Source organism: Mirounga leonina, unplaced genomic scaffold (assembly GCF_011800145.1).
Source record: "Mirounga leonina isolate KUSES-001 unplaced genomic scaffold, KU_Mleo_1.0 Mir_153, whole genome shotgun sequence".
Classification (NCBI taxonomy): Eukaryota; Metazoa; Chordata; class Mammalia; order Carnivora; family Phocidae; genus Mirounga; species Mirounga leonina.
In genome coordinates, this window is record NW_023270387.1 from 5,972,356 (window position 1) to 5,993,739 (window position 21,384).

The 21,384-nt window shown below is 39.8% G+C and overlaps 1 protein-coding gene and 1 pseudogene across 2 annotated transcripts in view; one reads left to right on the forward strand and one right to left on the reverse strand.

The window, feature by feature from the left end:
• DDX10 (DEAD-box helicase 10) overlaps window positions 1–21,384 on the forward strand; it is a 329,406-nt gene that overhangs the window by 104,931 nt on the left and 203,091 nt on the right. The gene's annotated exons all lie outside the window — the stretch shown is intronic.
• Window positions 10,888–11,920, reverse strand: LOC118013464 (annotated as a pseudogene).

Below are 21,384 nucleotides of genomic sequence, written 5' to 3' on the forward strand. Positions count from 1 at the left end.
AGCTTCATTTTCCATCATTTCATCTTCTATATTACTGATTCTCTCTTCTGCCTCATTTATTCTAGCAGTTAGCGCCCCCATTTTTGATTGCACCTCATAAATAGCCTTTTTGATTTCGACTTGGTTAGATTTTAGTTCTTTTACTTCTCCAGAAAGGGTTTCTCTAATAACTTCCATGCTTTTTTCAAGCCCAGCTAGTATCTTTAAAGTGATGATTCTGAACTCTAGATCTGACATTGTACTAATGTCCGTATTGAGTAGGTCCCTGGCAGTACCTCTTGTTCTTTTTGTTGAGGTGATTTTTTCCGTCTTGTCATTTTGTGCAGAGGAGAATAGATTAATGAGAGAACAAAATGCTAGCAGAGTAACAACGTCCCCAGAAAATATACTCTAAACAAATCAGAAAAGACCTGAAGCAGTGGAAAAAGAAACGGAAAGAGAGAAAAAAGAAAAAGAAAAAGAAAAAGATAAAGATAAAAACAAACAAAAACAAACAAAACAAAACAACAAAAAAACCCCAGAATGTGATCAAATATGATCAAGCTGGTATATAGATCAGTGCCACACACTAGATTTGGGGTGTATTTTGGTCTTTTAGAAGAAAGTGCCTCCCAAAAATTTAAAGAAAGAAAAACTTATATATGTACAAAAATAAGGGTTGATATGATGAAGGGATGGAATATGACTGTAAAGATGGAAATTATAAAAAATTTTATAAAAGGAATTGATAAGAAGTTGTTTGAAAAAAGAAAGAAGAGGATTTAAAAAAAGAAAAAAAAAGGGAGAGAATGTGATGAGGCAGGGGAATAGAAAACACCATATACTAGAGATTTAGGGTATATTTTAATCTGTTAGAAGAAACTATCTCAAAATTTTAAAGAGAGAACAACTTATATATATAAGCCAAAAATACGGGTAACTACTATGAAGGGATAGAATAGGACTCTAAAAATGAAAAATAAAATAAAAAAATAAAAAGGGATTGATAAGATGTTGGTTGAAAAGGGAAAAAGAAAAATTCAAAAAAAAAGTTAAAAAATTTAACTTTGAAAGACTACAGAATCATGGTAAAAAAGCCATGAATTCTATGTGCAGTAGTCCCCTAGCGCTGGGGTTCTGCCGTTCTCATTGATCGGTGAACTTGGTCTTGGCTGGCTGTTCTCGCTGATCTTCTGGGGGAGGGGCCTGTTGCCGTGGTTCCCAAATGTCTCTGCCGGAGGCAGAAGTGCCCCGCCCTTGCCCCCTCCCGGCCAAGTCATCTGCTCGCGTTTGCTCTCCGGGGCTTTTGTTCCCTGCGAGCTTTCCGTCCAGCTTTGGAGGCGGAGAGTGAACATGGCGGCCTCCCAATCTCTGCTCCGGAGGAGCCGAGAACTCGGGGCCCCCTCCTCAGTGAGCCCCCAGAGAAAAGCCGCCAGTCACTCCCGTCTCCCCGGTCTCCGGCCGCACTCCGTGCTCACCGGGCCTGCGACGGAGCATTTCTATCTCTGGCCCCCGACCCCGGGTGGAGTCTCCAAACCCAGCAGATCCCTGCGGTGCCCTTTCGCGCGGCTCCTCCCGGGGGAGGAAGGTGAGTCTCCCCGGATCTGCCGCTTGTTGGGTCCCTGCCGGAGGAGCAGGGGCCCGACTGTGCTGCGGATCACGGTTTATGGCCACCCCGAGCTGAGAGCCCCGCGCCTGGGCTCCGCCTCTGCAGCCAGCTTCCCTGCTCCGATCCCTGGGAGCTCTGCCGCACTCAGGCACCCCCGGTCTTTCTGTGACCCCGAGGGTCCTGAGACCCCACTGTCCCGGAGGGTTCCACCCCCCGCTTAGCCACCAGAGTGACGTCCCTCGGCGGAGCAGACTTTTAAAAGTTCCGATTTTGTGCCCCGCGGCTCTATCACTTGCCAGAAGGGCCGACGGAGGCCCCTCCCCCGCCGTCTAGCCTCCCGAATCTCGCCTCGGATTCACTTCTCTGCACGTCCTACCTTCCAGAAAGTGGTCGCTTTTCCGATGAGAGAGTTGTTGCTCTTCTTTTCTTCGATCTCCTGTTGAGTTTGTAGGTGTTCAGAATGGTTTGATCCCTATCCAGCTGAATTCCCGAGAGGAGACGAAATCCAGGTCTCCTCCTCCTCCGCCATCTTGCTCCGCCCCCTGCAGGTACATATTTTAAGCAAGTTCTCTTTTGCCCTTTCCAGACCCCTGCCCTTCTCTGACACAGCAGCTGTTTCATTCACCTAGCTTAGCTTTGTCTGTTTTAGAACTTGAAATAAACATAATCCTGCAGTATGTACTTTCTGGTCTCTTTTGCTCAACATGTTTTAAAAATTTATGTGTGTTGGACATACGAGTCGTTAATTCACTTTCAGTGCTGAATTGTGTTCCATTACGTGAATATACTAAAATTTGTTTATCTGTTCATTTGATGGACATTTGCTTTATTTCTACTTTTTGGCTAGTATGAAGAAAATTGTTGTGATCAGGCATGTACAGATTTTTTAAGGACATTTGTGGTGAAGTCTTTTGGGTAAATACCTAGGAATGGAATTGCTAGATGGATATCCCTCTCAACAAGACCAGCAACAAATGGATAGATGTATGTGTAACCTAAATCTGTGGTTGTGAGCTGTGGGTGATTTTGCTGCCCTGGGGGAATTTGGCAATGTCTGGAAACATTTTTGATAATCATAGCTGGGTAGGAATGGATAGAGGTCCAGGAGACTGCTATACACACATATAAGGCACAGGATAGTTCTGCTTGCAGGGAATTCTTTGGTTCATAGTATCTATAATGCTGAGGTTAGAATTTCTGCTTTCAACAAAATTGCCAAACAGTGTGCCAAGGTACTTGTATCACTGTGGTATATGACAGTGTCCATTTGTTGCATGTACTCTATAAAATTTGATATTAATACTCTCAATTAGCCATTCCTAGTGGGTAACCTATTTGTGGTTTTAATTTGTATTTCCTTTATGACTAATGATGTTGGTTTTTTTTTTTATGTGCTTTTGACCATTCCTATATCTGTCTTCAGCTTTGAGATGACTGATACAGCATTGTGTAAGTTTAATGTGTAAGTTAGTGAACATTTTCATCACCTCACATAGTTACCCATCCCCTTTTGTGGTGAGAGAACATTTTAGATCTATCCTCTTAGGAACTTTCAAGTATACAATACAGTATTGTTAACCAATGTTTAGTGTAGTTACCATGCTTTGTATTAGATGCCCAGAATATATTCACTTTCGAACTGGAACTTTGTATCTTTTGACTACCAGCTTCCATCTCTACCCCATTTCCTGGCCCCTGGCAACAGCAATCTCCTGTTTATATGAGTTTGACTTTCTAAGATTCCACATGTAAATAAGATCATACAGTTTATATCTTTCTTTCTGACTTATTTCACTTAGCATAATACCCTCAGATTTCACCCATGTCACAAATGGCAAGATTTCCTTTTTATGGCTGAATAATATTCCATCATACATGTATCTTCTGATTTCAAACTATATTGCAAAGCTATAGTAATCAAAACAGTATGGTGCTGGCTTAAGAACAGACACATGGACCAGTGAGGGGCACCTGGCTGGCTCAGTCAGTAGAGCATGTGACTCTTGATCTCAGGGTTGTGAGTTCAAGCCCCACATTGGGTGCAGAGATTACTTAAATAAATAAATCTTTAAAAAAACAAAAACAAAAGATACATGGACCAGTGAAACAGAACCGAGAACCCAGGCATTATGGCTAACTAATATTTGACAAGGGAGCCAACCCCGTCAATAAATGGTGGTGCAAAAACTGGATGTCCATGTGGAGAAGAAGGAAACTGGACCCTAATTTATACAGCTCAAAAAAATTAAGTGAGGCTGGATTAAAGATACAAATTTAAGATCCAAAACCATGAAACTCCTAGAAGAAAATATAGGGAAAAAGCCCTGACATGGGTTTTGGCAATGGTTTTTCTCGGATATGACAACACAGGCAAAAAAAAAAAAAAGCAAAAGTACACAGGTGGGATTACATCAAACTTAAAAGCTTTTGCACAGCAAAAAACCAATCCTCCATCCCTCTCAACAAAACCAACAACAAAATGCCAAGGCAGCTTATGGAATGGGAGAAAATATTTGCAAACCATATTTCCCAAATAGTCAAGGAACCTGTACAACTAAATAGCAAAAACCCAGAAATTTGATTCAAATAATGGCAGAGGACTTGAATAGACATTTTCTACAAAGAAGATATAAATAGCCAACGGGTGCATGAAAAGGTGCTCAGTATCACTAATCATAAGAGAAATGCAAATAAAACCCCCCTGAGATATCCCCTTACACCTATTAGAATGATTGTTCTCAAAAAGACAAAGATAAATGCTGACAAGGATATGGATAAAAGGGAGCCTTTGTGCACTGTTGGTGGGAACGTAAATTGGTAACATCCATTGTGGAAAACAATGTGGAGGATCCTCAAAAAAAAAAAAAAATTAGAATTACCATATGATGTGGCAATCGTACTTCTGGGTATATTATCTGAAGAAAACAAAATCACTACTTCGAAGAGATTATCTGTACCCCCACATTCATTGTAATATTATTTACAACAGCCAAGACATGGAAATGACTTAAGTGTTCTATACTTTCTGCAAAAGTTTCTGTTCAAGTCTTTTGCCCGATAGAAAAACTGGATAGTTTACACAGTCTCATTAATCCTTTTCCAGACATATCTCTTGCATATATTTTCTATTGGTCTGTAGCTTTCCTTTCATTTTCTTTCTTTTTTTTTTTAAGATTTTATTTATTTATTTGACAGAGAGAGAGTGCATACAAGCAGGGGGAGCAGCAGAGGGAGAGGGAGAAGCAGGCTCCCCACTGAGCAGGGAACCCGATGCGGGGCTCAGTTCCAGGACCCTGGGATCATGACCTGAGCTGAAGGCAGATGCTTCACTGACTGAGCCACCCAGGCGCCCCTCCTTTCATTTTCTTTTAATGGTAACTTTTGAAGTCCAGAAATTATAAGCTTTGGGGTCTGGTTCACATCTCTTTCTTTTCTTGCTAATCTAGTGCTTTTTGTGCCTATGAAGACTTTTGTTATACCAAGATATCACTAATATACTCTCTTTAGTTATTGTCTAGAAGCTTTGTACTGTTTGGTTTTATATTCTATTGGAAAGGATTTTTTAAATATATGGTATGAGGTGTAGGGATCAAGATGTATTTACTTCCATCTGGATTTTCACTTCTTACAGACCATTTCTTCTTCTTTCCCCAGGAATTTACTTTGTCTGCTGCCTAAACTCAGTTGCTCTATTTTGTGGGTCTGTTTTTGGACTTTCTATTCTTCTCTTTTTGATCTCTATCTGTCCTTATTGCCAACATCACCCTTCCTTAATTACTTTGGTAATTTTAGAGGAAGTCATGGAAACAGGCAGTGTCAGCCCTTCAACTTTATTCTTCTTTAATATTTTGCCTATTCTAAGTCTTCTGAATTTCTAAGTAAATTTTAGAATATTCTTGTTGGTTTCTACAAGAAACCTTTTGGGATTTTAATGGTGATGGCATTGATCAATTTGAGAATTGACAGATTAAGTCAATATTGACAATACTGAATCTTCCAATTTTCAAACATGGAATATGTATTTGTTTCTTTCTGACAGTACTGTTTTAAAATTTTCTGTTACAGATCTTAGAGTTTTGTTTCTTTTTCAGTATTTTATGATGTGTTTGTTGTTGTTGTTTTTAAGTCGGCTCCATACGCAACGTGGAGCCCAGCATGGGGCTTGAACTCCCAACCCTGAGATCAAGACCTGAGCTGAGGTCAAAAGTCAGACACTTAACCAACTGAGTCACCCAGGTGCCACGATATGATGTGTTTTTAAGATTTTAGTTTTTAAGAATAATTTGAGGTTCACAGCAAAATTGAGGGGAAGGTACAGAGACTTTCAATATACTTCTTATGTCCTCACATGCGAAGACTCCCTCAAAGTGGTACCTTTGTTAAAAATGATGCCTACACTGACATCATAAATGCCCAAAGTCCGTACTTTACGTTAAGGTGTACTTTTGGTGTTGTATATTCTTTGGGTTTGGACAAATGTATAATGACACTTATACATCATTATAGTATCATACAGAGTATTTTCACTCCCCTGAAAATCCTCTGTGCTTCACCCCTCAAAAATTTCTTCTGAAATATTTTAAGATTTTTGATAACATGTAACTAGTATTTGAAAAAAAAAGATTTTTGATTGTTGCTAATGCAACCAACTCAGAATTGATGTTTGTACTTTGATTTTGTATCCTGAAACATTGGTAGATTTATTCTATTAGTTTTTTTTTTTTTTATTCTTTAGAATTCTCTGCATAAACAATCCTGTCTTCTAAATATAAAGATAGTTTTAATTTTTCCTTTTCGGTCTGTATGTGTTTATTCACTTTTCTTGCCTATTGCAGTGGCTAGGACCTCCCATGTAATTTTAAAAAGAAGTAGGGAGAGTGGACATTCTTGCTTTTCCCCTGATCTCTGGAGAAATGCATTTAATATTTAACCATTAAGTATGATATAGAATTTAAATTTTTTATTCCATTTGGCCCACTCAAGGTTTGTCTTAGGTTCACCTAAACATTTGGATGGGGGAAGAAAGACTAATTGCCACACTTGGCTTCAGAGCAACCTCAGGTGTCCCTCTTCTTTGGAAGCCATTGCTGCATTCTTTGGGTTAATCTTGCTCCACCTCCTCCCCCCATGGGAGTTCAGGTGCAAGGAGATAAAATCCCCAGTGAGTGGGTGGGGGAGCCATACTAGCTTAGAAGCTTCATGCTCCTCCAGAGCTACTGTCTCTTGTAATAACCCCATAGGTATCTCCTCCATGGTCCCTGCAAGGGACATGTCCATTATGAAGAAGTTTGAATTTATACTTCCTATCAGATTATTAGTTCTCCCAGTCCAGATGCAGTCTACCAACCAGGGTCATTCTTAGTATAAGCATAAAGGTTGTGGACGTCCTACCTTTATCAGGTAGCAGCTACCTGATAAAGGAGATAAAACTTAGAAAGTTAACCAAATGTCTGATTACCTATATCATAGTTGTCTTTCATCAAAATGAGAAAGTTCTCTATTCCTAGTTTTGAGTGCTTTTCTTTTTAAAATTATGAATGGGCATAATTTAGTCAAGTGCTTTTTATAACATCTATTAAGATGGTACATAGTTTTTGTCTCATATTTGGTTAGTGTGGAGTATTACATTGATGGATTTTGCAGTCCTGGGCTAGACCCAAATTGCAAGTTGACCTGTTTGAGCCTCATTTTCATCTTATGTGAAAAGATAGGAAAATCTATCTTTCATGGTTGTTCAAAGATTAAATTATATGGTTAATAGACAGCCCTGGGAAAAGAGTGGACAGTTCACATAGGTGAGAGGAAGATTATGGCCATATCTGTAGATGTGTTTTGCCATCTTGCTTTCCAAAAGTAAAATGCCAATTTACGGTTGATTGCTTTCTTTTAATGGACCTTCTTTGTAACTAATGACACAAAGAAGGGTGATTACAAGTAGCAGAGCATAGGATAGGGTAGCAAAAGTTAAGGAACAGACTTTACAATACTACCCTGATATTTGGTGCTGAAATCAGGTTCCCAAAGATAGAATTAATTGTCCTGTTCTCCTGAGTTTGTGCATCAGAAGGAAATCCTTTTGAGGTAGTCGCTTCAAAAGAGTGGATTCTGGACAATTTTTTTCTGTCCTTCCTCCTGCTTTCATTTAGGACTAGTGTGTTTGTTTAGGCCAGGAAACTGTATTATCTGGTTTGTTTCCAGTATAGCTGCCATTTGAATAGTCACAATTTCTAAAAAGCTTGTATTGGAGTTCTTTATCAAGTGCTAATTGGATTTGTAATTTTCCTAGTTTACCACATCCTGCATAAATATACTTGCCTTGTCTCTGTGTCCCAAGGGATGCTGTTTCGTTACAATGCATTGAAATAACATATTTTTAGTATTCTACTCAAGTATTTTATTAATGTGAATGCCTGGGTTATATTGTTGCAAAATGTTTCTCTTATTGACAATTTGATCTCTTTCTATTTGGATGGGGCAGTAAATAAAGGTACTTAATTTACATAAGCCTATTAAATGAAATTCTCAAGAGGAAGGAAAATAATTTTAAATGCAGTTTACAATGTGGTGACAGCTGATCCACTTACAAACAAGCTCATTTAGGGGAATTGGATTGAATGAAAAAAACTTCACAAGCTTTATAACATTGTAATACATAACAAATGGTATTCATAATATTAAGCTGTATGAAGAGGTTTTCTGTTGACCCCTTCTTTTCTCTCTTCTTACCCTCAGAGGGTAAAAAAGGGTATTTGTCTTGCTTTCCAAAATGATTCTGTCAATTTATAGTTGAAATGGCTTTCCCTTGAAAGGGAAGCAGAGAGCCTGAGCTCCAGTTATCGGAGGTTCTGAGAGTGTAGCTCATATTGCACACCCAAGAATCCTCTCCCTTCCCTTGTTTCTTTTCTCTTTTGGATGGACAATTAGCAGACTTACTTTTTTTTCTGGTAGAAATGAAATTAGCAAGACGATATGTATGGGACAACCAAATTGCTCTCATTCTATATCTCTTTAAAAAAAGTTTTTTAAAAACTGCTTCTGTAACATTGTAAGGACTTCTCTTCCCATTGGCCATTGGGAATTAAAGAGCACAGCCATCAGAAGAGATTATTCTCACATATTTCTCTTTGACCTCTACAAAGGTGCATTTTCTCCTTTAGAAAGCCACTGGCAAGTTCACCTAATGCAGAACATGGAGTTCATTTGTTTAAAGAGTTGCAGCCTTAGGGTACAAATATAACACATCAGCTCCTCCAATTAATTTCTAGGAAGCTCAGGTAATGACTCTGATGTGTCAATTATATGGTATGGATACGGGCTGTGGTTACCTTAAAAACCATCTGTTTTCTTAGGTTTCTGCTCAGGAATTGTGATTCTTAGAGGCAATTCTGCAGGACATTCTCACATTTGAATTTGGAGGTAGAAGACCCACTTAACATCCTTCAGAGTAAGCACAAGTCTAGAATTCTTCCATTAATTCATTCTTTAGTTCTTTTTTTTTTTTTTTTTAAGATTTTATTTATTTATTTGTCAGAGAGAGAGAAAGAGAATAAGCAGGAGGAGTGGCAGGCAGAGGGAGAAACAGGCTGCCCGCTGAGCAAGGAGCCCGATGTGGGTGGGAGTCAATCCCAGGACCCTGGGATGATGACCTGAGCCGAAGGCAGATACTAACCAACTGACCCACCCAGGCGTCCCTTTTCTTTTTTTTCTTTTCTTTTTTTTTTTTTTTTTTAAGATTTTATTTATTTATTTGAGACAGAGAGAATGAGAGAGACAGAGAGCACATGAGAGGGGGGAGGGTCAGAGGGAGAAGCAGGCTCCCTGCCGAGCAGGGAGCCCGATGCGGGACTCGATGCGGGACTCGATCCCGGGACTCCAGGATCATGACCTGAGCCGAAGGCAGTCGCTTAACCAACTGAGCCACCCAGGCGCCCCCAGGCGTCCCTTTTCTGCAGTTCTTTTTGAACATCTTCTAGATCTGGTTAAAATTTATATGAGCAATTTTTCTCATCTGCAATTAAATTCCAGTTAGACTATTTCTAAATCACTTTAGATTCTGCAATTTCCCCAGGATCACTTTCTGCTTACTTCTCTTCAATGCATTTTATTAATCTGTCATAGTGTACCTTAGGTCACTATTCTTGCACCATATTATCTTTATAACTGCTACTTTTTTATGTTAGTTTGTACATTACTTTTATGAAAGCAATTAATTTGACTAATCCTATGGAGAGAACTGAATATTCTTTTGCTTGTCAGTACTGTCATTAAGGTTACAAATGAAAACTTTTTACCATGACCTGGTTTGCAGTGTCTGCTACCTATTAGTAGGCTTGGATCAGATCTTCAGAAAGCAGTTAGAGTGTGAGGAAGAAGGGGGCAGACTCTTTGAAATAGAAGATGAATCCAACAAAAGAGAGGGATAGGGCAGAAAGTACGAAGAAAGGGAAGATTAGTCATTGGTATCAAATTCTGTATGACAGGTTAATTGATTTCGCTTGGGTCCGTCCTCTCCTTCCTGCTCATGGTTCTGGCCTGAGTTTAGGTCATTTCTCTTTTCTTTACACACATATGCTCTGTCTGAAATATCTTTTTCACTGTATGACATTAAGAATTTCTGTTAAACCTTTAAAACTGAGATTATTCATTGCTTCTTAGAAACCATTTCCTAGCTCCAGTTCCCTATGATTGCCTTCTATCATGTATAGGCCACTGTCATTGAACTTATTTATTGCCATATTGAAATGGTCTCTGTGACTTTTTCTTGCATAAGACTGTGAGCTTTTTAAGATAGGGACTGTTTTAATCAACTTTGTACATATAGTGTCTAACATACACTTTGGCTTTAATGGAAGCTTAAAAATAAGCAAGAAAGAAATACAGAGACTTAATAGGGGTCTTTAATTTTAGCAGTGAGGCAATAATTGGTGACCTTCCCCAGAGCAATTTTAATCCAGTAGTAGAGGTGGAGGGCATGGTAAAGTGGGTTGATAAATGAAGAGATGAGGGGACCACAGTTCAAGAAGGTTGACTGTGAAGGGAGCAGGGGGTGGGTGTCATGGCGGTGGCTGGTTGGAAAGGAATATATGATACAATTTATTGGTTGTAAGAACTGGCAGGTGAACTGGGAAATGTGAGCATATTTAAAGGCATAAGGAAAGGAGCTCCTGAACCTAATTAACAGACTGTGAGGCAGCTGGTTCAGGAAGAATAGGAATGATCAAATCCAGGGTATGGGGGAGAGATGAGCACTGGAAGCGACAAGTTGTCCATACTTCTTGGAGAACAAAAGGAAGAAAGATTTAAATAATTGACTTAGAAGTGAATTTTAGGGCAGAATCCTTTATTTTTTTAATAGTCTTAGTTTTTATACTAAGAAAGTAAAGTGAATTTTGTGATGACCACACTGCAGCCTTAGTCTTCTGCCTGGAAACTCTGGTATGGATCTTTATGAGATGATCCCTGAATTCCTGATTGGGAGACTTGGTGAATATAGTCTCTCTGCAGGGTTTGGTAGTGAGATGTCTCTAGATCTTAAAGATAGCATCAGAGGTGACCTTGGCGAAGTTGTCCATGGTGACAGTGCAGCCTCTGGCCAAGGAGTAGCTCTTGTCAGTACCTGCCATGATCAGCAGCTTGTTGGGCACAGGAGCCTAGAAAATGCCAGTGTCCCTGGAGGTGAGGATGAGACCCACCAGCACAGAGCCTTAGTGGCTTGTCACCTTGCAAAGAACAGTGGAGGGCTTGCTTATCTTGTTCCTCTAGTAGCCTTGCCACACAGAGACAATGGAGAGCTTGTCCAGGATGATGGCCCTGCATATGGTGGTGGCTACCTCCTTGGAGTGCGTAACACCCAGACTGACAAGTCAGTTGTAGTCCTCCATGGTGACAAATGCCTTGAATCTAGTCCGCTGGTGAGTATGGGTCTGCTTTTGCATGGGCATAATCTTCAAAACCTCATCATTGAGGAATATCCCCAGGAAAAAGTCAGTGATGTCAGATTCCTTGATGGGTAGGGAGAAGAGATGGATTTCCTCTAGGGACTCAGTTTTCATATCCTGGACCAGGTGGCTCAGTTTGGTGATGGAGATCCACACCTTGGCTTTGGCTCCACAGAAGCTGTCTTGGCCTCCCATTCTAGGACCTCTGGGGCTGCCTAGATGTCTCACAGCACTGGTGTCATCTATTGTTTTGTCTTTTCTTGGAGAAGAAAAATGCAAATTCCTTTAAATCAGGTGCTTCCTCCTCTTGTTGGACCTTAAATCAGAGCCCAGTTGAAGAGTAGCTACGAGCTGCATAAGATTGGTGGCATTGCTTTTTGTATATTTAGGTAGTTTGAATTAAGTAGAACAAAGAAGGAAATGTCATCTATATATTATTTCATTTTTTGAGAATGTCCTTATTTATTTCAGACTAATAGGTCTATCTGGGAGATAGGTCTTACAACACTTGTAAAAGATATATGTACAAGATGGTACTGTCTTATATGCATCATTCAGTTTCAAAGAAGAACCTCCAGTCATTTGGAGAGGCAGTTGAACAGACACATACCTATCTTTTCAAATATTCTAAATTAGATATAAGCTGCCGGAAAAGACCTTTTCATGTACAGTAAAATGACATTCTTTGCTGGCTCCTGTAAAATTGCCTTGTCCTTTGCCAGCAGAATGACTTCAGTTCTGCTTCCTGTTTATAATCCTAAACTTTTATCCTGAAAATTTTGTTGCCACGTATACATGTAGGATACTGTTTACTGCAAGTAACAGAAAATACAACCAGAGGTGGCTTAAAGGAAGAGAAAATTGTGTTAATTATATAATGAGAAACCTGGTGAAAGACAGTTGTAGTGTCAGTTCAACAGCATTTTCAGGATCAGTGTTCTGTCCATCTTGCTGTTCTGACAACCTTACCTTTTTTTTTATTATGTTAATCACCATACATTACATCATTAGTTTTTGATGTAGTGTTCCATGATTCATTGTTTGCGTATAACACCCAGTGCTCCATTCAGTACGTGCCCTCTTTAATACCCATCACCAAGCTAACCCATCCTCCCACCCTCTTCCCCTCTAGAACCCTCAGTTTGTTTCTCAGAGCCCATCGTCTCTCATGGTTCGTCTACCCCTCCGATTTCCCCTGCTTCATTCTTCCCCTCCTGCTACCTTCTTCTTCTTCTTTTTTTTTTCTTAACATATATTGCATTATTTGTTTCAGAGGTACAGATCTGAGATTCAACAGTCTTGCACAATTCACAGCGCTTACCAGAGCACATACCCTCCCCAGTGTCTATCACCCAGCCACCCCATCCCTCCACCCCCTCCCCTCTAGAACCCTCAGTTTGTTTTTCAGAGTCCATCCTCTCTCATGGTTTGTCTACCCCTCTGATTCCCCCACTTCATTCTTCCCCTCCTGCTATCTTCTTCTTTTTTTTCCTAACATATAATGTATTATTTGTTTCAGAGGTACAGGTCTGTGATTCAACAGTCTTACACAATTGACAGCAGTCACATAGCACATACCCTCCCCAATGTCTATCACCCAGCCACCCCATCCCTCCCACCCCCCACCACTCCAGCAACCCTCAGTTTGTTTCCTGAGATTAAGAATTCCTCGTATCAGTGAGTTCATATGATACATGTCTTTCTCTGATTGACTTATTTTGCTCAGCGTAATACCCTCCAGTTCTACCCACATTGTTGCAAGTGGCAAGATTTCATTCCTTTTGATGGCTGCATAATATTCCATTGTATATATATAACACATCTTTGTCCATTCATCTGTCAGTGGACATCTTGGCTCTTTCCATAGTTTGGCTATTGTGGACATTGCTGCTATAAACATTGGGGTGCATGTACCCCTTTGGATCCCTACATTTGTATCTTTGGGGTAAATACCCAGTAGTGCAGTTGCTGGATCATATGGTAGCTCTGTTTTCAACTTTCTGAGGACCCTCCATACTGTTTTCCAGAGTGGCTGCACCAGCTTGCATTCTCACCAATAGTGTAGGAGGGTTCCCCTTTCTCTGCATCCCCGCCAACATCTGTCGTTTCCTGACTTGTTAATTTTAGCCATTCTGACTGGTGTGAGGTGGTATCTCATTGAGGTTTTGATTTGTATTTCCCTGATGCCGAGCGATGTTGAGCACTTTTTCATGTGTCTGTTGGCCATTTGGACGTCTTCTTTGGAAAAATGTCTGTTCATGTCTTCTGCCCATTTCTTGATTGGATCATTTGTTCTTTAGGTGTTGAGTTTCATAAGTTCTTTATAGATTTTGGATACTAGCCCTTTATCTGATATGTCATTTGCAAATATCTTCTCCCATTCTGTTGGTTGTCTTTTGGTTTGGTTGACGTTTCTTTTGCTGTGCAAAAGCTTTTTATCTTGATGAAGTCCCAGTAGTTCATTTTTGCCCTTGCTTCTCTTGCCTTTGGCGATGTTTCTAGGAAGAAGTTGCTGTGGTTGAGGTCGAAGAGGTTGCTGCCTGTGTTCTCCTTTAGGATTTGGATGGACTCGTGTCTCACATTTAGATCTTTCAACCATTTGGAGTCTATTTTTGTGTGTGGTGTAAGGAAACGGTCCAGTTTCATTCTTCTGCATGTGGCTGTCCAATTTTCCCAACACCATTTGTTGAAGAGACTGTCTTTTTTCCATTGGACATTCTGTCCTGCTTTGTCGATGATTAATTGACCATAGAGTTGAGGGTCCATTTCTGGGCTCTCTATTCTGTTCCATTAATCTATGTGTCTGTTTTTGTGCCAGTACCATGCTGTCTTGATGATGACAGCTTTGTAATAGAGCTGGAAGTCTGGAATTGTGATGCCACCAGCTTTGCTTTTCTTTTTCAACATTCCTCTGGCTATGCGGGGTCTTTTCTGGTTCCATACAAATTTTAGGATTATTTGTTCCATTTCTTTGAAAAAAGTGGATGGTATTTTGATGGGGATTGCATTAAATGTGTAGATTGCTCTAGGTAGCATTGACATCTTCACAATATTTGTTCTTCCGATCCATGAGCATGGAACGTTTTTCCATTTCTTTGTGTCTTCCTCGATTTCTTTCATGAGTATTTTATAGTTTTCTGAGTACAGATTCTTTGCCTCTTTGGTTAGATTTATTCCTAAGTATCTTATGGTTTTGGGTGCAATTGTAAATGGGATCGACTCCTTAATTTCTCTTTCTTCTGTCTTGGTGGTGATGTATAGAATGCCACTGACTTCTGTGCATTGATTTTATATCCTGCCACTTTCCTGAATTCCTGTATGAGTTCTAGCAGTTTTGGGGTGGAGTCTTTTGGGTTTTCCACATAAAGTATCATATCATCTGCAAAGAGTGAGAGTTTGACTTCTTTGCCGACTCGGATGTCTTTTATTTCTTTTTGTTGTCCGATTGCTGTGGCTTGGACTTCTAATACTATGTTGAATAGCAGTGGTGATAGTGGACATCCCTGCCGTGTTCCTGACCTTAGGGGGAAAGCTCTCAGGTGTTCCCCATTGAGAATGATATTCGCTGTGGGTTTTTCATAGATGGCTTTTGTGATACTGAGGTATGTACCCTCTATCCCAAGCTACTTTTTGTTAAGTTGACTTTTGTCCTCAGACTTGTCTGCTAATGAATGATTAAAAGACACTCTAACTCCAGACCAATTAAATGAGAATTGCTTCTGGTGGTTGGGGGAGGGAGGGAGTCTGAGCATTGTCTTTGGTCTTTTAAAAAAGTTCCCAGATGAGGGGCGCCTGGGTGGCTGGGTTGGTTAAGCAGCTGCCTTCAGCTCAGGTCATGATCCCAGGATCTTGGGATCGAGCCCCATGTCAGGCTCCCTGCTCAGCGGGGAGTCTGCTTCTCCCTCTTCCTCTGCTCCTCCCCTTCCTGCTCCTGTACTAGCTTGTGCTCTCTCTCTCTCTCTCTCAAATAAATAAAATCTTTAAAAAAAAAAAAAAAAAAAAACAAGTTCCCAGATGATTTTGACTTGCAGCTTGCTAGGACTGAGAACAGTTTTACCAAGTAAAATTCACTGTGAAGATTTTAACCCAACCCCTTGGCCATTTGATAGCTGGAGAAAGCAGTTCTTTGAGCAGGGAATAAGGAGCGATACAACCAGTGTTGTTTGCCCTGATACTGATGATTTAAAGTTAAAAAAAAACCCGCAAAACACTATGTCTTGAATTCATGTATGACCACTGTTATCACTTTAAAAAGCTATAAAAATTGTTCTTAGGGACAAATCTCCAGATAGGCAGTTTTACTAACCCAGTAACTACAAAGAGAATGTTTTGGGTAGCAAGGAAGCAGGACTATTAAAGTACATTTTTTAGGCATTCATCTTTTTAGATAAATACAAAGTAATGATCTATGTTGCCTTGTCTCAGGATTGTAGCCGGTTCTTGATTAGTCAGAATTGAATCTCTCCTTCATGGGTTATATAAAATGTGCCCTGTGTTGTGGCTCCTGTCCTTTGTAATTTTCAAATGCATTCTGCCTTCACCAACAAGTGCCAAAACAGAATTTATTATCATCTTTACTAAAGTTGGTGTCACTTAATGGCATTACTGTCTTCCAGAGGATTCAGGTTTACTTGGGTATGTTAGTTGCCAGACATTTCACTGGTATAAGTGTCTCTGGCAAGCACGTTTTCTCTTCACTCTTGCTCACAGACGTTGTGCCACATGGTGATGGAGATCTACACCTTGGCCTTGGGGTCTCTTTTGCTTTTGTCTCCTGAAATACTACCTTAATAGGTCTTCCCTCCCCCTCCTTCTACCCACACATACCTTTTTCAGTCTCTCTGTTTTACTTCATTCCTAATAATGTTTTTGGAGTTATCATCCTAAAATATAGATGGGATCGTGTTGTTTTTGCATTCCCCTAATAGATCTCTTGACCATGATTCTTTTTTATGCTTGGTTCAATTTGCAAATACTCTGTTAAGAATTTATACTTCTGGTTTTATGAGACTGATTGTTCTGTAGTTTGCTTTTTTGGTAAGGTTTTTAAACTACAAATTATTTTCCTCTACTAAATATAGGACTATGTCATTTATCTGTTTTTTTCTTAAGTGACCTTCAGTAGTTTTTATTTTTTTTAAAGATTTTATTTATTTATTTTAGAGAGAGAGAGTGAGCAGGGGGAAGGGCAGAGGCAATGGGAGAGGGAAACTCAAGCAGACTCCTCGCCAAGTGCAGAGCCTGACGTGGGGCTTAATCTCACAACCCCAAGATCACCACCTGAGCCGAAATCAAGTCAGCCACTTAACCTCTTGAGCCACACAGGTGCCCTGACCTTCAGTAGTTTTTACCTTTCAAGAAATTTCCCCATTCCATTTAAATCAACTGAATTTGTTGACATGAAGTTGCTGGTAATATTCTCTTATTAGCCTTTTAATGTCTGTGTGATTCATAGTGATGTTCTCCCTCTCATTTCTGATACTGTGAATTGTGTTTACTTTCTTTTCCTGATTTTCAGGAAAAAGGGCTTATCAGTTTTACTGAACTTTCAAAGAGCCAGTTAATTTTCAATAAAAGCATTGTTTTTATGTGTCTTGTTTTGTGATGACAGAGCTATCCTTGTTCCTCATGACCTTTATAGTATGTATCCCTTGTGTTCTGGTTGAGTGAGTACTTGTGTTTTACCCCTTCACCTTCCAGTGGACAGTATGCTTTTTTGGGACAAGGACTGTTACTCATTTTTGTCTTTTCCACAGTCTTGAGTCAAACTGGACTCAGCAGTAAGTGGATAACCCTGTCTTGGAAGTTGGCATAAGTTGATTTATTCTTCTGTTCACTGTCTCATGTAGAATTCAGTAGTAAGTTAAAAATGTATGGGGAGAATGCTCATCTGGGACGGCAAATTTAGCCTTTTTAATAAAAAAGTTGTTTGTCTCTATAATATAGAAATAATTAAATTGTATTATGAGTCACATTCTTGTTCATATGCTTTAGATGATTCTAGTTTTACTTTCCTTTGGTATGTAAAAGGAGGAAGGGCTCTTCTAGTACCTTTATCTGATTTAGGACTTTCTTTTAACCTCCCTCTAAGCCTTTCTGCCATGCAGTAGTGGAGATAAACGGGAAGAATTCTGCAGGAGGATATAACAAATAGATAAATGAATTGTATTACAAAAGATCCATTCTACGAGATAGAGCTCTATCTAGTAAATAAAGGCTTACCTAGTAATTTAACGTATGGCTGGAGTTACCACAGTTTTATTGATAAAATCTTTCAGAAGTGTACCTCTTGTGTAATTTGTAAGGAGAGCTGTGTCATTTCATAGCAGCTCAAATTCTGGGAAGTAGAAATATTCCCATTGTGTTTGGCCAATAGCAAATAACAGAAGAGCGGGTTATTTGCTGACCTTTTCAGATCTTTATAAGATGAGGAGAAGTATAAATAAATAAAGCAGTTCTTTGATTCCTGATAAATGATCTGGTGGCTGAAGAGCAATAGAAAGGGCCTCATTCTACAGCTTGTGCAGTTGACTGCCCCTTTATCTGCTTGCTCAGCCACTCCTAAATAAAGATCCCAAGGGAGCACATTTAGGCTGCATCCTTCCTCTTACCATGCTTAGAAATCTTAACAACCATCTTTGAACTGATCCCTTGAATTGTCTTATTTCTTTCAATCTTTCTAAGCTGTTTTGACTCCCTACTTCCATCTCTTGCTCCATTCTAACAGATTTTTTTTTTTTTAAGATTTTATTTATTTATTTGAGAGAGAGAGAGAGAGAGACAGCGAGAGAGGGAACACAAGCAGGGGGGAGAGGGAGAAGCAGGCTTCCCGCGGAGCAGGGAGCCTGATGCGGGGCTCGATCCCAGGACCCTGAGATCATGACCTGAGCCCAAGGCAGACGCTTAACGACTGAGCCACCCAGGCGCCCCCATTCTAACAGATTTTAATGTATTGATGTCTTATTAATCTTGCTGAAAAACATTTTAATTAAATCACTGTTTTGGCCCCCAATTTTGCTTACAGAATAAAAGACTCTAAACTCTTAGTTTCCAGTAAACGCTCTTTTAGTTTCTCCTTCCTGAGGCATGGATTCATCCTCGTTACTCACCGTTTCAGTCTCAATGAGTTTATTAGACATCTTTTTTTTCTTTTCATTTATTTTTTAATAACATTTTAAAACTCACATAACATAAAATTTCCCATCTTAACTGTTTTTAAGTGTGTGGCTTAGTACTGTTAAGAATATTCACATCATTTTGCAGCCAATCTCCAGAACTTTTTCACCTTGCAAAACTGAAACCCTGTTCTCTTCTCCCTCCAGCCCTAGGCAACCACTCTTGCTCACGGACATTGTACTTTGTCTCTATGAATTTCACTACTCTAGATACCTCATGTAAGTACAGTAGTCATAAGGTATTTTTTTGAGACTGGCTTATTTCACTTAGCCTGATGTCTTCAAGATTCATCCATGTTGTAGTATGTGTATGAATTTCCTTCCTTTTTTAGGCTGAATATCTTCTCTCTTTTTAAGAGCAGGTTTTTTATGGCAAGAGGATTGGGGATGTTGGAATGTTAAACACGTTAGAAGAATTACTATATGTTCATGGGTAGAGTGGGGAGAAAACAGATTCTGGGGTGTTTGAAGTTTCAACTTTGCTTGTGTGGGCTAGAATATGCCACTGCAGAAAATGCCATGCAGATATGAGGGTTATTTTGAGTTAAAGGCAGGTAAATAGCAGCACATGCAAGAAGGCCACTCTGACCTTCCTTTCTCTTCCTGCAGGCAAGAGGGAAAACTCATGTGAGAGGTGCCCTTCTGATACCAGGAAGACATTCTTACCACCAGAGATGGGGAATAGAGGCAGAGAAAAATCTGTGCAAACAAACCTTATTAAACTAACTTGCGGCCCCTGGGTGATTCAGTAGGTTAAGCGTCTGCCTTCGGCTCAGGTCATGATCCCAGGGTCCTGGGATGGAGCCCTGCATCACCATCATTGGGCTCCCTGCTCAGCAGGGAGTCTGCTTCTCCCTCTCCCTCTGTCCCTCCCCCCTCCTAGTGCATGTGCTACTGCTCTCTCTCTCTCAAATAAATAAATAAAATCTTAAAAAAAAAAAAAACTTTATTAAACTAACCCTACCTTCCTAGCCACTTTTCCAGTTTTTTGCCCCAGTCCAACCCCTTCATCTTGTCACATCTTCATAATTTACTGCTCTTTGTCCAGCCTAATGTGTAAGCTCTTGGCCCTAACGGCTTCTTTGGGTCTTCGTTTTTCTTGTGAGGGCTTCCAAATACATACAAAATTACGAAAAAAATTTGTATGCCCTTCTCCTGTTAATGTGTCTTATGTCAGTTTGTTAGGCCTGGCCGGAGACCCTAAGAGGGTAGAGGAGAAATTTCATCTCCTCTGTACTTGTTTCTCATTTACTGTTGCCTCTAAGTATCAGTAGTGCTGGGGTTTTCATACTGTTTTTTATTTAAGTAAATGCCCATCTAAGACCCAGTTTATTTCTAATTAATAAGCATGCTGATCCAATAACTGTATCTACTATCTTAGGAATTGGTTTTTCTTTGCATTGTTTGTGTGTGTGTGTGAAATTGAAGAGCTGTTAAAAATAACGTCAATATCTTTTTGGACTCATGATAATTCACATGATCTGAAAAATGTTATTTTTTGGAGTTCTTTAAATCATTGATAGGAGTGTGTATGACAAAGTTTACTTGTTATGTAATAAAACATTTTTCAATGTAAAAAAGTTCATGTTCCAATTTGGATAGAACTTTTTTTCCCCTCTTGCTATGTGGTAAGTATGATAGTGTCCTAGAAAGTGTTGGTTCTTGGCCTCTGTGAACCAGGACCAAGTGCTTTGGGACAAATCTGATCACTACACTTCCATAGTATGCCCCTACCCTTTTCTGTATATTAATTCCGTATATCAATATATATGGAATTATGTTAACATATAGATTATGTTAGCATGCCATGCTAAATGCTTTGCAGTGTGATGCAAAACTAAATCCTGCCCCGTCTCTTGCCAGAGTCTAGTTCTGTTCCCACTCACCTTCATCCCTGCCTCCACCTTCACCCAGATGACTGGGAATTCCCCAAACATGGCTTATCCTCTCCTTGCTCTATGCTTGTTTCTGTGTATCTGGTGAAATCTCTTTGATTGGAGCCTCTGTCTGCCAGACAATGAGTTTGAGTGAATATTTCTGAATTTTTCCAGGGATGGTATATGAATATCATCATCCTAGATGTATAAGAGTGAAGGTAACTCATTACCTTCCATGTATGCTTTAGGGCATTAGAAATTAATTTTTTTTGGAGACCCCTCTCAAAAAGGTCTAGTCCCAGTTTGTCCCCTTCTATTGCCTTCGTACAGATTCCACTCCTGGAATGTTAGCCACCTTGTAATTATTTGTTTGTATATTCAACCTTTCCATTTAGGCTGAGCATCTAGAGGACAGTCTCTGTCTTATTTCTTCTCCTACCCCAGGACTTGGTACCTTGCCTGATACAGGGGTGATGCTCAATAAGTATGAGTAGAATATAGGCAGGGACAGTTCCTCAGGCTTATAGTGACTTCCTAAACGTAGTTCAGCTTCACTTTTCCCAGCATGACCATAGTCCACATCATCTATTCCCTTTTCTGTCTGACTTTTGCCTTTGCTTTCTTTCTTAAATGAGTACCTTAATATTTATTGCCCTGTTCTCCAGTTGTCTGTGTATTCACATCAGCATTTTCTTGCTCCTTGTGGCTGCTTTGCCTACCTAGATGGAGCTAAATACTTCTAGTGAGTTGGTATGAATTTTTGCAAGCTCTAGTTTCAGACTGATAAGAAATAAAATTCTTGTTGA